Source organism: Protopterus annectens, chromosome 12.part0, assembly GCF_019279795.1.
Source record: "Protopterus annectens isolate FY-2018-M chromosome 12.part0, PAN1.0, whole genome shotgun sequence".
Classification (NCBI taxonomy): domain Eukaryota; kingdom Metazoa; phylum Chordata; order Ceratodontiformes; family Protopteridae; genus Protopterus; species Protopterus annectens.
The window spans coordinates 1,121,713,520-1,121,732,783 of NC_056746.1; the positions used below are offsets into that span (position 1 = coordinate 1,121,713,520).

Sequence of the window (19,264 nt, forward strand, 5' to 3'; positions counted from 1 at the left end):
AGCAAGAACATACAGAACACTGATACTTAGTCACTCCAAAAGCCTATCTTGGAAGCTAGAAGACTTGTATAAGTTTAAGGCTTTCTATTGCTTACCAGTAGGTTACCTACAGGAGAGATGAAAAACAAGCACAGATGGGAAACATGCATGCAACAATGCCATACCGGCCTATATGTCAGCCTTAGGCTTTGGAATATTGGCCAAGGCTATTGGCGCCCCCATGGTGCCTTATTTAGGAAAGTCTCGAAGATGAATACCAGCTCCATAAACAGCACAATAGCAGAATCAATGAGGGTTATGCTACTCAGCACCAGGGGATGTGATCACAACATGCATGCACTCACAGCACTCCTCATGATGGACAACGTCAACATCTGTGCAGTAACTGAGATCTGTCTTAAGGCCCCTGAGAGCACACCAGCACTACCAGACTACAACGCATACCACACATTTCAGCCACAGAACATGGACTAACACAGATATGGAGGGGGTGAATCCATATTCATCAGGGATACCTACACCTCCAGGTTAGTGGGGCAGCATGATACCTCTGAGATCATCCATGTGCAGTTAACATCAGCCACAACTGCAATGTAAACTGTGGCCTGCTACGGATCACCCTCCATGACCCAGGACCACCACTCCACCTACCTGGAGACAGTGGAGAACATGACAGTCCTAACGCATGCCCTGGTATTGGTCAATGTCAACTACCATACCATTAACTGGGAAACTTACTCCAGTACTCACTTCCAGGCCCAGCGCTTCCTGGAATTTATCACCTTATATGCCCTGTATCAGGTGGTACACCTCCCTAGCGAGGGGTGGAAACGTACTAGAAGTGGTCATCACCAATATGGGCAGCAGGCACACCACAGCGGAGGTTAACCGGTCACTGGTTAGATCTGACCATTAACTATTCACTGTTTCCACACCCAAGCATCTCCCCCACCCACTGATACCACAGTGTATACCTTTCCTACAGCTACATTTACACTACTAGTGACAGGGGTGGGTGGTTTCGCAGCCCCCATGCTAAGGGGAAACACTGCTCAAGATACAGACAGATTTACAAATGCAATCTATAAGCACCTACACGGATGTATGGATTGTGCCATCACTGGTAAACTAAGACTCACTCCTCCTAGACGAGGACACCAGTCTGGTGGACTACTGCAATAAACAGGCTATTCTACAGAAGTAGATAGACAAGAAAGCACACTGAACAGCTAAACAAGATAAAAAATCAGTCACAGCTGCTTGCCAAAGTAAACCAAAGGCTTGAAAGTTTTGATTAACTGTGATTTATTTGAAGCGCTTTTCGTTTGCACAATGTACAAACTTCCTCAGAAAACAGTATAAAAATTAAAAGTCATATAAATAGTCTCAGGTGTAATCATTTAACCAATCAAGATGAGGCAGAACTCCATTCACTTCTTCCTTAAAGGTACACAAGAAAACTAAATGCATTTCCATAAAGAATATATGTACATGTGAAGATACATCATTAAAACCAAACATATAATCATTAATAAAATTTAAAACCAATTGCTAATAACACACATTATATATACATAAGAACATATAGTAAATACATAATAAATGCTAGACCAACAATGTCATTCATTCATCTCCTTAGGCTCTTTAATTTTAAAATGCTGCTTAAGGAACAGGTTTCATTCAAGCCTGGAAAATTATATGCATTTAATTTAATCTGCCAGGCTAACTCTAGTTCCTCAAGTTGCAAGGGCAAGGGGCCACCCCTGATATCCTGATAAACCTGATCGATGACCAGATATTTAAATCTATGTTCATTGTTTCCCTGGATATGTTTGGCTAAGGCATTGTCCAGCTTCTTTCTGCTGATAGCAGGTATGGATAAATGTCAAAGTTGCAATTTTTGTAAATATGTAGAAGCAGTGAACTCGTTTACAGTAGGAGGTACACAATTTAGATTAAAATTGAGGTACAACTGTAACTCGAGAATGGTTGTTTACTTGGCTAAGTGCCAATGCTGTACTGCTTTTTATGTTGGCAAAACGGAGCGGAGGCTCCGTGAAAGAATCTATGAGCATCAATGTGCTATCAGCAGGAAGAAGCTGGACAATGCCTTAGCCAAACACATCCAGGGAAACAATGAACATAGATTTAAATATTTGGTCATCGATCAGGATATCAGGGGTGGCCCCTTGCCCTTGCAACTTGAGGAACTAGAGTTAGCCTGGCAGATTAAATTAAATGCATATAATTTTCCAGGCTTGAATGAAACCTGTTCCTTAAGCAGTATTTTAAAATTAAAGAGCCTAAGGAGATGAATGAATGACATTGTAGGTCTAGCATTTATTATGTATTTACTATATGTTCTTATGTATATATAATTTGTGTTATTAGCAATTGGTTTTAAATTTTATTTAAAATTTTATTATTTATTATATGCTTGGTTTTAGTGATGTATCTTCACATGTACATATATTCTTTATGGAAACGCATTTAGTTTTCTTGTGTGCCTTTAAGGAAGAAGTGAATGAAGTTCTGCTTCATCTTGATTGGTTAAATGATTACACCTGAGACTATTTATATGACTTTTAAATTTTTATACTGTTTTCTGAAGAAGTTTGTACATTGTGCAAACGAAAAGCTCTTCAAATAAATCACAGTTAATCAAAGCTTTCAAGCCTTCGTTTTACTTTGGCAAGCAGCTGTGACTGATTTTTTATCTTATTCTACAGAAGTAGGACAGTGCTCCAGACAAACAGCAAATCCCACGAAGGGCAGACATCCGTGACCACTATTAGTATGATACATAGGTCCCTCATGACATCATCCAAAGCTAACATCAGCAGGAAAATACGCAAGGATTCGAAAGATAACCACAAAGCCTTCATTGGCTATGTTAAGGATCTAAATGGTGACACACAGATTTGCACTGTGCCAGTGAAATATAGCACAAAATATGCTGACCCTACTGATATCGCCAACATCCTTGCAGATACATTCAATGCATACTTCACCCCCTAAAGAGCCCACAACACTACCCGAAAGGTACAGTATCCCACACATCAGAGAAACACAGGTGGAAATCGCCCTCTCTAACAGCAGAACACAGCGTCAGTGGAAGCATATGTTGTCCCAGACTGCATCTTGCAAACTGTACAAGACAACCTGACCCCCCCACCTAATTAAACTTTCCAACCTCAGCCTCTCCACAGGCTACATGCCCATATAATGGCGCGTGGCAACGGTTATTCTACTCCATCAAGGTGGAATCACTACTGACCATGGTAACTACCACCCCATAAGCCTGACTAGCCTGGTCTGCAATGGTATGGATCACATCCTCATGGCACTCATTAACAAAGACATTGGTAACCTCCGAACACATGACCCAACCCAGGTCAGCTTGGTTGAGTGCAGTTCATGCCTACTGAACCTGTTTGATGTCTTACATACAGTCACCAAGACGTTAGATGACAGGAGAGGTGGTTCACACATACTACCTGGACCTTGCTAAGGCTTTTGACACCATGCTCCACTCAGGTATTATTGATAAACACGCCAGCCTGTACATACACCCGTACATCACAGGTTGGGTTGCCAACGGGCTTACACACAGAACACACATGGTACGACTAGCGGTCTCCAGGTCCATCTCTTGACCAGGCACGACTGGTGTCCCACAGGACTCAGTCCTGGGAGCCCTACTGTTTGGCATATACTTTTCAGAGGTACAGGCAAACACAGGTGGACTACGGAAGACCATGTTTGGCAATGACTGCGAACTGGGGGCCATGATTGATAGTCCAGCTGACAAGGACATCCCTCAAGGGGTCTCACAGAGATCGACACAGGGTGTCAATGTCATGGCCTCCAGCCAAGTTCCACTAACTGCATGGTCATTCCATTGTGGAATATTAAGCACCCACATATTAACACATAAGTAGAAGCCACTTTAATACGGACAAGGTAATGGGGTTTCTGGGGACTAAGGTAGATAGTGATCTCCCCTTTGACAATCATATCTCCAAAGTAGTTAGGACATCCTTCTATGTAGGCCATCTGATTACTAAAGGGTTCCCATCTAGACATACTGGGGTTATAGTGCCCCTTTACTCATCACTCTTCAGTCCCATCATAGTGTATAATAACCCGTTTGGGATGTACCTCAGAAGATACTTCCAACAGCTGGGAGGTCCACTAATGTACCTCGCCAAGGGGATTACTGGCCTCCAACATATGCCCTATGCAGCCAGACTGAATAAACTCCTGCTTTACTCAGTGGCATCTCGTTTACCCAGAGATGATCTCTGCTGGCCAGCACAGCCATGTCGAACTCAGGCTTAATGGATATGCTCCACCTATGGGAATCCATGTCACAGTGAGCCACACACTGTAGTGAGCTGAACCTTGCCACAACAATAACTGGAAGATGCTGGAGGGACGGATTCCTGTCACAAACAATCCCCATACTTTGGAACAACATCCCTAACTACATTATACTGAGCCCCTCGCTAACACTCTGCAAGAGAAACCTTGAAGAGTGGATGGGGAACAGTAGATGCACCCCAGGGATACTGCCATTGGCTCTGCTCCACAGAGGGACAGTTAATGAATCAATGGGGTGGCAAAAGCTGACCCATTTTGGCTGGACTTATGAATGGCCTCTGGCAGTTGGCCAAGTACCTACCTCTGAACCTATACATACAGTATCAGCACATGCTGATAGCTTAATTTACGGTTCAGGTGTTGACTTACCTTGTGCCAATGACAGTTGTGTGTGCAATAGTTGAGGGCTGCCTATGTTGTATGCACACAGTAGACTGCCTATACATGACAATTTACAGGTAGTCTTATGTGTGTGCCATCCATTTTTACTGTGTGTGCAGGTGGAGAAAGGTGTCAGTCCCTAGGTGCCTACACTGTCAGTGTGTGTGCTATACGTTCCCTCCTTGCCAAGGCATGAGCATACTGGGCACGCCTCTATCTTCCTACTGGGGCTGGCTCAGGGTGTTCGTGGTCTGAGTACTTCTGTGCCTGTAGGGCCTTTGGCAATGGTGGTGGGCTGTGAGGGCCTTCACCATTCTGTCCCTGCTGCAGCTGTTTCAGCAGGATTATATTGTGTAGCATGGCACATACTATGAAGATGTGGGCACACATGCCTGGAGAGTACTGCAAGGCTCCACCAGATATGTCCAAGCAACGGAACTGTGATTTCAGCATCCCAAACACATGCTCTATGATGATTCTGGTTTGTGCGTGTGCCTCATTATGGCATTCCTGCATGGGTTTGTGTGCATTTCTGATGGGAGTCATCATCCACGGTTCCAGTGCATATGGCCATTTGGGATGTCCCCCCTGGCAAATAACTGTTACAGCTGTAAGGTATGCCAGATGTGGGAGCTGTGATAGCTTCCAGGGCTGCCAGCACACACACATCCATGATAATGCCCTGGGCATTGCACATGACCTGGCAGTTGGAGGGGTATCCCTTGCGGTTTATGTAGCGCCTACCCTGCTCACTGGGTGGTGACTTAATGTGTATGTGCTTGCAGTCTATTGCACCCAGTAACTCCAGGTATTCTGCCACATGGTGGAAGAGACGCATATTGCTGGCCAACTCCTCCTGCGTTCGGGGGAAGTATTTGTGCTCATTGGCATGTGGTAACATGGCATCCAGGAACTGGTGTAGTACCCTGGATGCTGATGCCTGTGAGAGACCCATGATATCCCCAGCTGGTCTTTGAAAGGTACCTGTAGCTAATATTCTCAGGCTTACACATACCTTCGTATCCACTGGGATGGGTTCCCCTCTGTTTGTTCTGGCTCTGAGGCGTGGCTGTCACAGCTCCACAAGTTGCTGTAGGAAGTCCGTGTCCACCCTGTAACGCTCTACTAGCTCCAGATCATGTAGCCCCTGGTAGGTTACCCTGGGTCTGAAAATTCTCCTCCTCCTCTGGTGCCTGAGGTGGTCATGTGCATCATCCTCCACACCACCTTCAGTCTCCAACACATGCTGGTGGATCAAAGCTATTGCAGCCCCTAACATGTACATACTAAAAGTTCCCCATCTGTATACACCATTGGTGCAGAGTGTATGGGAATACACAAATGTGTGTGAGGTGCTTTCACACTTTATACTATTGTGCTATGGATGCTGCTGATGTCAGTGGGTGTGTATGAGCTATTCCAGCTGCAGCATGTCTTAGTTATGGGTTTTACAATGAGTACTGCAAGTGTGGGGCCTTTACTGTGGAGATGTGCTTGCCTGCCTTGATTAATCTGTTGCCCTTTAATTCACTTTTAAACTTGGATCCCCTCCCATTATCAGGCATGCATCCACCTGCCGTCTTTCTTGTTTTGTACTTTCCCTACTCAGTCATGGCAAAATTTGTCTTGTAGCTGATATACTGCAAATCGGCTTTGTTCTGCTTTGACACTTTACTGTTTTCTTTGCAGTACAGCCCCTCCCCTTTCCTGTTCTGCAGTTAGCTGCTTGCAGCCTCGTTAGCTGTTGTCAGTGGCCCACTGTAGGCTCCTAGGTGTTAATTAGTCATTTGTACTCCAATTTCCCTGCTTCAGCATTTCCTTATTTCTTTCCTATATCCTTCCTGTTTCAGCTGCAGTGCGCACCGTGCATGCCCGTTTACCGGGTTTACACACGTTTTCATCTCCGTTCACATGCATACTCGGTTACCTTGTGTACTCTCAGCTAAGCAAAGCTATGGCCAGTTCAACACACCCCTGTCCTGCAGCTTTGCCTAGCTAGGGGAAAACCAGTTTAGCGATGCTCCAATGGGCTTACAGCAATGGTGACACACCCCTCTCTTGATGTCCTGTTTATCTCAAGGGCACACCTCGGTGTTATAACGTTACGCTGTGAGGTGCATCCTTACACCAGCAGGAAATCTGTGATTCACTATTACTCCTCTCATTTGCATGGCATTGCCTACTAATTCCTAGCTACCGCGCATAACACTGTCACAGCCCTTTAACAACCCTTGCGCCATAGTATGGTGTAGCATGCCTGCCATTGACTATTATGGGGAAATCGTGATATGTGTTACATTGCAGTTTTATTCTATGTTTTTGTATTTTCCTTGCGATCCCCTTTGCACGCCGCTAACCTGCTGTTCCACGTCACGATAGTGCGACTATATATATTCAGTGTTAATTTTATATTTTGTAAATTTTTTATATGCCAGTGGCTATATATTTAGCCATTGGCATATATTAACAATATAATACATGTATTTGGTCGGCTGTCATGGCTCCGATTTTATGTTTGCAAAAATGTAAACTGTTTTCTACGGTTTACATTTCTGCATGCTTACACTATGCCTGCACCACTTCCTGGATCGCTACATACCTTCATTTGCATGCTACACTGCTGCACATGGGGTAATTAACATACAGGGCCTGGGAGTTGTGCGGGTGTAGCGTACGCAGGTAGTGCACATGGGAGCAGCTCGTACCTGGATCGCTCGGCGGCCATATTTGGTGTTAGAACGCCGATGTTACGTTTGCACCTGGCGCAAGCTTTATGCATCCCGGGGCTAGTGTTTTGCAGTCCTTCTCCATTCCATAAATGAATAGTGGCATGTTTGAGGCCAAATGCTGAACCCTTTTAAAACCCCTAGGGTCATTGGGATGGGCAGGATAATTTTCAGGGTAGTTGTTACTAAGCCACATGTAGGCAGTCATGGGGGGTCTCCATCCAACTGTGTGCCATGAAAGCATCCTAGCTGGAATGTGCTACAGCTGTTAATTTCTTAACTTTTCCCTTGACTTGGCTTACTACTGAATTCTCCCACTTCAGCTAGACTAAAAGTTTCCCTCACTTCTTCATCATTATTGCACCTGTTGCATATAGGTCACTTCAGATGCTAAGCTATTTGAGTCTGTGAATTTATTGTGTCTATTAACTTGCCCGTATTATGATTGGAATTTGCTTTCCTCATATTTCTGCATCAATCGGACATTTTTTAAAAATTCTGTACAGCATTCTGTACTAACAAATGCAGGCAACAATAAGTTTAACATTTCTCAAGTCTCTTGTATGGATATGTATGGGGGTGGTAGGATGGCAGAATTCTTGCCCTGTAAGGTTTTAAGCAGCTCTTGGATTACTTAGGCTAATTTATGATGGAGAATTTTTTTTAACCTCTTTTTTCCTCCCCTCTGCAGATCAAGTGTTTTATGGGATGTGGTAAATATGACTGCTTTTCTGCATAGAGTGAAGCCTCCAGGCAAAATAATTTTATGGATTTCTACATGCTGGTGGTCTAATCCATCTCTTAAGCCTTTTCTGTACACCCCTATTGCAGATTTTTAGCAAACAAGCTGAGAGAACTTCTGTTCACTGAGTAATTGCTTAAAGGTCAAACATATTTACAATCGTCTTGTTTTCTCTCGAATCCAGTTTGTGTATCTGTTCATATTTGTTGTTTTGGTACAGGATTCCCATACTGTTTGATCAGCCTTCTGTTAGCTAGATTTTTCTACCGTTGCCAGTATAAATCTGTAATGTGAGTACTTGTATGGGACCTAACTTTTTAAGTTTGTTATATACTGAAACAAAATAAGTGCATTGATTTTTTTATTTTGGACTTTTAAGTTGCTTGCCTTCTTGAAAATGCTATGTTCTTTAATAAATGCAGTTGTTTGAATTTGGTGCAACAGTGAGTGGCATTTTCATGTGGCAAGTGTGTGTTTTTTTTAGCTAGCAAACTGGTGACAAACAGCAAAGTAAACAAAGTGACGTTAAGCATTTTTTTGCAGAAGTTGCATCCTGTACGCCTGTGACCTTTAGTTCTTGCAATATTCAGAAAGCAACCCAAGCTTATAAGGTTTAACTCTAGTTCTGCAAGATGGGCATCACCTGATTAAGCTGACAGGGTTATTCTTAATCCCAAAGAGTATGCCTTCTGAGATTTTACTTTGTCCTCTGTTTTTTCTGAACAAGCCAGTTTTGGAGATTATGGGGTAGAAACTGGGAGTAACATGTTCAGACTAACACAGTGTAGTGCTTCTGGAATTTGTAGTTTAATTTTTGTTTTTGTACATCCTTCTCCAGTAATGTGCTTCATCCATTTTGGCATCACTGGTGAGATGATGCCTATTCTATTCATTGGGTGCAGTGTAAGCAAAAGACTAGTCCTGGGTGTTGTGCTTGAGTATTCCAAGGTTTCAAATTATAGGTGACCTTATGTACCCAGCCCTCCCACACTTGCTAACAACTGAAACGTCTACAGGCACCATAGAGAAAAATTTACTGATTTAAGGCATGTCACTGCAGTGTCAAAGGATACCAGACTAGCTGGTGAAAGCCAGCACATGTGCAAGTAGGAAATGCTGACTGTACAGAGAACACCATGGCTAAATGTTGAACTTAACCAAGCACAGTGAAGCACTGCCCCCAGTAGCTGTGCCACTGTGCTCCCTTACCTAAAATTAAAACACAGATCTCAAGGTTAGGTAGCAGCATAGCTATAATAGGTAATGGAGGTATCTATTTGTAGATGTAAAGTGGTAAATAAAAAAGTTACCTCTAGCCTTATCCAAAGAAAAGGATAGATGGGGACCCTCTGAGGGCCTTGCAACATGCATTGCCTCAATCATAAAGTCTTTATCTTGTTTCAGAGTTTAAACTAGACCTCATCCATGGGTGTTAGCTGACAACCAAACCATGGTTTCCAACATTATAAAAGTCTGTCTAATGGACTTTTCTCAGGATTTGGCATTGTTTCACCTTTTACTGGGGGTTCAGCTTTTCTCTTTCCTAGTGACAGCTTTTTTTCCCTTAGCAACCAGGAGGATTGTACTGAAAAGGCGCAGGTCATGTTTTTCTAAAACTTTTGGATGCAGATAATTCACAGAAGCTATCTCATTTCTTGTGCTGATCTGCCTGGCCACAGACCCTTGAGGGGCATCCTGATCTTTGAAGGATGACAGCAATGGTCAGCCCCAGAATACGTACATTCGTTCATAGGTGTTTACTCGACTAATGACCACAAGGGCCTTTTTAAGCCTAGCCATGCATCCCAAAACTCTGACAAGTTCTGATACCCTTGATAAGTGCAAGCATGAGCCTGGGAGATGAAACATTTACAGGTCACATTTGTCCATTAGAGACTTGGATGCCAAACCAGGGATGAATTTCCAGTTTCCCATCCAATTGTCCAAGTTGCACTTGAATTGGGTTAGGGAGGAACTTGGCTTCACATGGATGGGGAGTCTGTTCCATAGACGGGGTAGTCTCTGGGACACATACTTATCTCTCCAGCAGGTCCTATTTATATCACAGGCAAGGTTTAAGTCTTTAGAACAGGTAATTCTGGTGCTAAAAACATTATTCCTTCAATTAATGAAGCTTTTAGCAGAGATGAGGATCAAACCTTGTATATACAAGGCAAACACCTTAACATTATGCCAACATTACCCCTTCAACTAATGAAGCTTTTAGAAGAGATGAAAATCAAATCTTGTATATACAAGGCAAACACCTTAACATTATGCCAAATAGTCTTTGGTTTGTACCTTTCACCTGTTGACACCTGAAGTGTCTGTATCATAGCCAAAGCACAAGGAACAGAAAAAAAATGAAACCATTGACCGCTAAAATAATATAAAGTAATTATCCGGTTGCTCCCACTGGGCCTGCTACACCCTTGATTCTTGTCAGACAGATGTGTCAAAGATGAGTCTTGAGAAAATTATCTGACATGTCTCACATTTTCTTCTCCACTTTTGCCAGTGAGTTTGGAACTGATACATAATTGCCCTGTGGACCACATGTAGAAATCTTTTAGGCACAAATGACCACTGTATAGTTGTAAGTCATATGTTTACCAGACCACTCCATCCAAAACATTTCACCTATTTCATAGTTAATTCCATGCTGGATGATACTGATATGTCTAGTGCTCCAGACAACCTGCAACGAATCCGAGATTCCTACCAAATTAAAAACATATTGTTTGCACACAGAGTATGAAAACCAGTCTAGGTCTGACATAGCAAAGCATGTGTATGAGCAGTTTTTGTGTCATGATTCATTTTGCACAGTCTTTGAGTAGCACAGAGTTCAACTAACTGTTTTCCACATTAGTCTACATGAGATAAGTCTTGCCTCTGCCACACCATTAACTTACTTAGTCATTCCATACATGTGTATTGAAGCCTCCCATCAGAATTAAGTCATTTGATACTCTGCAGTCCCCACAACTGCTGAGTGCTGCGAGTAGCCATTATGTGCATAATTACAGACAGATGTATATGGCTTGCAGCCACATTGAGGGAATCCTCTCATCTGCTTGCGCTGACTCCTTCTGTCTTGTGCACAACATGATTGTGAAATATCCCCACCCTCTTCATACTACCCCAAAGTCCAACTACTGAATAGGAGTGAGACTGCTCCCAGTTGTGAATTCTGGTACCAGAACCACTGCTGTGTATGGAAGTGAGACCTTCTATGTCTAGCTGGTACTTTGCAGCCACATTCCCAATGTGTGGCTGCTTCCACAGCAGTGAGGTCGCGTTCTGCATTCAAGGGCCTGTATCCATCTCCAGAATCTAGCCGTGTGTGTGTGTGTGTGTGTGTGTGTAGACATATGTATATGTATATAAATACGTATATGTACACCCTGATCCTGGGTGACTTTAACTACCCAACCATAGAGTCTAGCCCAAACATGAATGCACAGAGATTCCTCGACTTCGTCAATGCCAGTGCATTGGATAAGCTGGTCGACACCCCCACTTGAGGTGAAAAGATCCTCGACCTGGTACTAAGCAACATGAGTAGCCACTGTAGCACCCCTACAGTGCCATCCTCCTTATAAGAGCCGACCATAAAGCAATCCCTTTTGAAGTCACTATCTCCCCTGCTCCCCCCCCCCGCCAGGGTCAAACGGTACACTTTTCCAAAGCTGACTACAGTCTCCTGTGAGCAGGTCTAAGCAGCTTCACAGCCATCATTCCTTCAGTTGGAACTAGCACTAATGTTTAAGCCTACACAAAAAAACTATATGAGCACCCACATAGGTGTATGGATTCAGCAATACCTGACAGGACTAAATCATCTTCCTCAAGGAAGAGTAAACCTGTCTGGTGGACAGCAGCAGTAAACATACTCTATAATAAAAGGAAAAAATTGCTGTCCAGGAACAAGAAGGAGCTGGTGCCAAGTTGGAAACAATCTCTCCTTTGAACAAGCAAAAAAGGTCACTGTTGAAATCCTCTAAGGCTAATTTTGAGTCCAAATTGACTGCATCCACAAGGCCTTCTTCACATACATCTTCAATCTCAAAGGTAACACCCAAATATACTCTGAACTGGTGGTGAAGAACACCACATATAGAAACACCGTAGATATAGCCGACCTGCTGGCAGAAAGGTGCAGTGAAAACGTCAACCCCCCCCCATCAGTAAACTAGGACATCCCCAGCACTCCCCCCCCCCTCCCTCAAATCTTGATGAGTGGATGGGTAACAGAAAATTCACTCCAGGGATCATTCCAGTTGCACTACTGGATGTGGGCCTGTGAACTAACATCGGGTGGCATGGTGCCTGGGCAATTTTGTTTTTGGGCTAGGCTTGTAAATGCTCCAGGGCCATTAGCCTAGTACACACCTATGAACCTATGAACCAGTGAGCAGGTCTTTAATGCCCTTTCAAAGGCATAAAATAAGTCTCCATAGGACCCAGCAACATCTCTGGCTGCGTCCTACATGAACTCAGGCATGAGCTGTCAGCTCCTTTAGGCACCCTATTCAGCCAAAGCCTGAGCACTGTCTTCATCCCAGCTGAATGGAGGATAGCCACTGTCATCCCTCTACACAAAGGTGGAGTGTCCACTGACCCAGGCAGTTACAGGCCCATCAGCCTAACTAGCCTGATCTGCAAGGCCACGGAACGCATTATCATGGACCTTATAAACAAGAACATTGGCAACCTCCAAATGCTTGACCACACACTTTGGTTTTATCAAAGGGAGATCATGCCTGTTAAACTTGGTTGACTTCTTTGAAATACTCGTCAAAGCCATGGACGAGGGGAAGATTGTGCACACTGCCTACCTTGACCTAGCCAAAGCCTTCAACACTGTTCCCTACTTGGGCATAGTAGATAAACTCTCCCAGCTAGGCATCAACCCGTATGTTACCAGATGGGTAGCTAACTGCTCACTGATAGAACCCACTCAGTCAAAATAGGGGAAGCCACCTCTAGTAGTAGACTCTTAATGAGTAGTCTACCCCAAGGATTGGTCTTGGGGCCTCTGCTGTTTGGGATATACTTTTCTGAGGTGCAAGTCAAAACCAGTGGTCTGTGGCTGACCAAGTTTGCAGATGACTACAAGCTGGGCACTGTCTTAAATTCCCCTAGTTATGTGAACATCCTCCAAGAGGGCCTTACACAAACTAATGACTGGTGCCAGAACCATGGCATCAAACTGAATGCCAAGAAATGCGTTATTATTCCTTTTGGGGAAAATGGCATCCCCACTAATTATCACCTTAATAACAACGTAGTAAGCACTCAGTCAGTAGTGAGGGACTTGAGCACCCTGGTTGATAGTAACCTGACCTTTAACCACCACATTGCCTCCATTGCACGGAAGGCTTTCTACATGGCCCACCTTTTACCTAAGGGTATTTCTTTCAGGAACAAGGAGGTCATAACATCCCTGTACTACTCCCTTTTCAGACCCATTATCGAATACAATGCCCTCTTCAGCATGAACCTTGCCAAGCACATGCAGCAGTTGGAGAGACCACAGAGGTTCCTGACCAGGAAAATCCAGGGTCTCAAACACCTATCCTATACAGATAGGCTAAAAGCCCTGTCCATTTACTCAGTCTCATACAGACTGCTTAGCGGTGATCTGTGTCTGGCATACAAGGCCATCTCAGACCCAGCTTTGATGGAATTGCTGCATATCCGTAAGTCAAACTCCACTTGTGCAACCCACACACAAGGCCTCAACCTGGTCTGTGACATTTAATAGAACTTGTTGGTGGGATAGATTTGTGTCCCAAAGACTACCACATCTGTGGAATAAACTTTGTCTGTGTCAAGTGGAGTACCTTACTAGCCCCCTTTAAGAAGAACCTGAACGACTGGATGGGAAACAGAAAATCCACCCCTGGGATCCCACTTGTTTGTCTGCTGAACAGGGGAAACAGATGCTGACTTTGTGGGAACATGGGCAAAATTCTTGGGTAGGCTTACAAGCCTCTGGGCCAATAGCCTAGTATCATCCTATGAACCAATGAACCTATATATACACAATGTACATTTACATAAGTATATAATATCCTTACTCCAAGCACACATTGTACCTGTCTTGCAGCTTTTGCATTGCAGATGATGAGCGGCAGACAGTAATTGATCATTTTTATGGATCCCCTGTCCACAAGGACCTCACTGGTAAATACCTGTGCATGGACTAATGGGAAAGGTGGGTCCCAGTGTTGTAGCTCTTACAAGGTTCTCTTGGTTCATATTGTATGGTCTTTTTTTGCCAGGCACTAAAAAATTTCTTAAATACACAACTGTGTTTTGCTATTTATTGTAAAATGCTCACTCATTTCCTTTACCCTTGTTCTACCACAGTGGTGTGTCATTTGAGTTTTAAGTAATAGGTTCTGGCTGTGAAGGTAGACAATGCACAGAGGTGAGTAATATTGACTTACACGTGAAGTCTTACCTTCACTTTGTGGATAATGCTTTACTCCAACAAGAAATATTTTACTTCTGAGTTAGGGTGTGGATTGCTCAGACTGTTCTCACTTCCTCAGTCAAGTTACAGTTTGTATCAGCTTCTGTGACTACTGTTTACAGTTTCATTGCCCTCTATCTTTGACCTTGCATAGTTTTCTGACAGCTAAGTGGACCTTCTGATTTCTTGTTCTGTACTGTTGGTTGTAAAACTTCTTGTAATTTCATCATAATCCATTAATAGAGGCTACAGTTCCTGTAACATAAAGGGCTGCTTTGTGCTTTTATTGAATATGGTTTCCAGCTAAACCTTTCAAAGTTGAGGTATTTTTGTAAATGCCGTTGCATCACTGTTACAGTATTCTTTGCATAAGGGATCTCCTGCCGAGGATAGCTCAATAACCGACCGGTATCCCAAAGCCTTTAGATTTTATAGATGCCATATGTCACATTAATGCTGCATGCATAAGGCATAGGACATATAGGTGATGTACAGATGCAAACACTCGGAGCTTCTTTGCCGCCAGTTCGAAAGAACTTTTCGAATGTCAGTCTGAACACTTTTCTGCTGTGCTGGTTACCAAGCCGTCTTCAGATAAGTGCCCTGTTAGGGTTTATTCTGTCTTTTTTTTTCTTTTGTTGTACTTGTGTCCATGTCATCCAAGAAGGGAAAATGTCAGTGTGGGAGGCAGATTCCCCATCACGACCAGTGTCTTTTTTGCTTAGACATTCCCACAACCATACTCAGTGCTCTAAGGCCCTTTGTAGTTGCTTTTTTTTTTTTTTTTCCTTATCCGTATACCTTTTGTTTCACTCCAAACATCTTTATTAAATTTTCACATATCATTCCAAGATGGCCGCCGACTAGTCTAGTCCTTACTCTCTGAGCTCCTCACAGCTATTTAACTTTTGGTTTTTTTTACAACTTTATATCAACCGTTTTCCTCAAATTTTTTATACTAAAAGATTTTATAAATCTTTTTCTACGCATTTGGATTATTTTTTCTTCTGGACTTATTATCCTGGGATTTATTTTACCTCAGAACATTCTTGGTCTCTCTGCTGCTGGGACTCCTACTGCTCCAGTCTGTTCCTGGTTCCTGGTATCCTGTTGACTGCATTCCATTTCTTGGCATGGCTACAAAATCTGACTCCATGGAGACTCAGCCTACAAAGGCCAAATATACTTCAATGCTCTCTCCTGAAAAAGATTCAGGTTCAAAAAGACTGAAATCATCTAGACAACCTACAGAAACTATTAATGTAAGTAATAAAGATTTAAATGGCTCAAATTTCCTTTTAGAAGAACTAAAAATAGCATTAAAACCAATCCAAAGTGCTATACAAAACTTTTCAGAACAGTTTGCAGACTTTAGTAAATCTTTAAAGCAAATAAACGATAGTATTGTTACTATTGAAAATAAAATCTTAGCTTTGGAGGTTAAAACAGACTTATTGGAAAGTGACTTTAAATCTAGAGATAAAACTATTTCAGATTTACAAGCTAAAATATTGGATCTGGAAGCCAGGAGTCAAGAAATAACATCATTATTCGTGGTTTACCTGAATCTTATGACAATAAAAACTTGTTATCTGTGACTAAAAATATCTTTGAAACACTGTTAAATTGTGAAGCTTCTTCAAAATCTATAATTGTAGAGAGAGCACACAGAGCACTGCGTACAAAGCAAGATTCTTCCACACCAAGGTTAATTTATACTAAGTTACTAAACTTTCAAGACACTTTCCAGATCCTAGAAACTGCTAAAACAAAGAAACAATTCATATGGAAGTCTCACAAACTATCATTTTCCCAAGATCTTCCTGCACAGATCAAATTAAATAGACAAAAACTAGCCCCTATTGTGCTGACTTGATAAAGAGGGATTAGATTCGAATGGCTTATCCTAATACCTTGTCTTTCACAGCTAATGACAAAAGATTTGTATGTTCAGATCCTAAAGATGCAAAATACATTTTTCTTAAAACATTTAAAAAGCTTCCTGACACTGTATCTTAATATTCTACTGTTAAAGAACTACAATAAGGTTTGATCTTTTCATTTCTTTACTCTGACAATATTTGTGTTACATGATTTGTAATTCTGGTGTGACATAATTATATTAGCTTAAGAACTTGTCATGTAATTTACACATGATGGATTTGGTGTGACATTGTGCAGTGACAGGATATATGCTTGTTAGATTTGTGTGGATTAATAGAAGCATTTAAATTGCTGTATTTACTTTTTTCTCTTTCTCTCACATATGCTTGCTGTGTAAATAGATAATATGTTAATTTTACTACAAGCTTTTGAGTTACAGCCTTCTGTGTAAGCTAAATGATTTTGGAGGAAAAACATTCCATCTCAACATTCTAGCAAGAAAATCTTCCCCTCAGAGTTCCAGCTGATGCTCTGCATGAACATGCGCACACTACAGTCTCTCTTGAGATGGATGGTGATGTCATCATTTGTGAGGAAAGAAGGACAGTTTCAAATACACAAGTCTGCTTGTTTTCAACAAGTATTCAATAGCGCTAACTTTTTAATAGATCTGGCTATTATTTAAAGTGTTTTCTCTTCATAAATGAAGGTTGCTTTTTAAATTTAAACAGATTCATGTCACATAATATATTCAGTGACTTTTAGTGTGTCTGCATGACTTCAAAGCTGCTACTTTCATAAAGAGTGAAAATGTTTCTGGAAACAAATGAACAGGTTAGTTTTATATATTAAAATTCTAAAGGATGTGTAAAGAAATGAACATATTTTCCTATTCAGAATATTTTTTCATACAATATTTTATATTATACTGAAGTGTTTAATTTGACAAATGTTACAAAGTATACCTGTTCATATGAAAGTTTCATGTTCTTTCTATTCTCTGCTCTCTTTCTTCTCAGAGGCTGGATGTGATATTTATGATTAGTAGTTTATGTTTAAGAAAGCCTTTACTTATTTGAAAGGTTTGAAATAACTATCTTTAATATGATTAGCTGAATCTACCTGTATATATTTAAGCCCTTAGATTTACTGCATTTAGCTTGCTTGTTTCTGTTTTAATTAGATGTTCAAAATGTTTACTTTAAAAGTCTTGTCTTTTCATGCTGTTTTGCTATGTTACATCTATAGCTTAGAAGAATAGTATGGCTACATAACCTAACAGAGTCATTAGTAAAATATTCAAAAAGTAGATTTAAAATTATATGTATGCACATTGTTGTACATTCAGTCTAATATATATGATGCTGTTTAAGTTACTATTTAATAATATAATTATACTTTATTCATGTATATTAACTAGTGTTAAAAACCTTACAGCTTATAATATTTCATTTTGAATAGTTCCTGTACTACTATTATCTAGTTAATAGATGCATCTCCAGACTGAATTGTTTTTCATTTTGAGATATGGTTGCTTGGTAGTTGTTTTTTGCTTTATTTGAACTATAACTAAATACTCATTCTACAGGTATTAGTGCTTTTATCATACTAATGGTCATGTTGATTAATGAAATTATCACTAAAGTACTAAAGAAGGTTCAGTAGATAGTGCATGACTATTATCTTTAGTTCAGTAATGCTATGCTTATTTACTTATAATGTTACCAGTTGGTTTTGTTATACTTATATATGTTATCTTACATATCTTTCAGTTTTAATTGTATTACTTCTTATGATAGAGTGTTCTAGTTAAGCAGAGTGTGATTTATTTATTATTTACTTGTTTCTCTTTCTCTTGAAATACTTGAGGAAATACATTTAATCACTATAAATTTCAATTTAAGGATAGGAGCTTTAGATTAGTATTAGAAGTAGGGATTAAGCATGTTGGACGTCTTGAAATTAGTTAATTTTGTATATATTTTAGTAGTATTACTTAGACTTTATGTTATGTTAGGCTTCCTTTGAGTAATTTGTATTCTAACTTGAGGTTATTATTATCTATAATTACAATGTTTTTTATGTTCTTCTGCTCTTCCTTTATCACAGGGGATTGGTGGGTAGGCACTAGGGTTAGGATAAAGGTTATTATTATACATTTCATGGTTCTTGAAAAACCTTTTTCTTTTTTTTCAACAAATGTTATTTGATGACTTGCTTGAATACTTAAAGACTGTTTTTCTTTTATTTTTTCTTCTTCTTTTTAATGTTGTGTTGGATTTGCACCTTGAGTTCACTTTTATAGCATCAATAATGATTATACTTGTAGAATATGCCTGTTGACATAATTTTAGATTCTTGGAATGTTAGAGGCATTCAAGATAAAGCGAAAAAGTCACTATTATTTCATATGATCTTTAAATCACAGGCGAACATTTGTTTTATTCAAGAGACCCATATTTCACGTATTGATTGGAATAAAGAGTTAAAAATGGATCAAAAGATTATAGCTTCAGGTGACTCATCTAACTCCAGAGGTGTAGCTATAATCATTAAACAAAAATTCATTGGGAATATTATTGATGAGAAATTTGATGATGAGGGGAGGTGGTGCTTATTTACCACTTCTATTGCTGGTTTGAACAAACCCTTATTAATTTTAAA

General features: G+C 40.9%; 1 long non-coding RNA gene across 1 annotated transcript in view; it reads right to left on the reverse strand.

Moving 5' to 3' along the window:
* The window catches only part of LOC122817021, a 113,252-nt gene that overhangs the window by 83,669 nt on the left and 10,319 nt on the right, over positions 1-19,264 (reverse strand). The window contains exon 2 of the long non-coding RNA XR_006367138.1: positions 13,577-13,581. This is a non-coding gene — a long non-coding RNA (uncharacterized LOC122817021). The remainder of the gene's footprint in view (positions 1-13,576; positions 13,582-19,264) is intronic.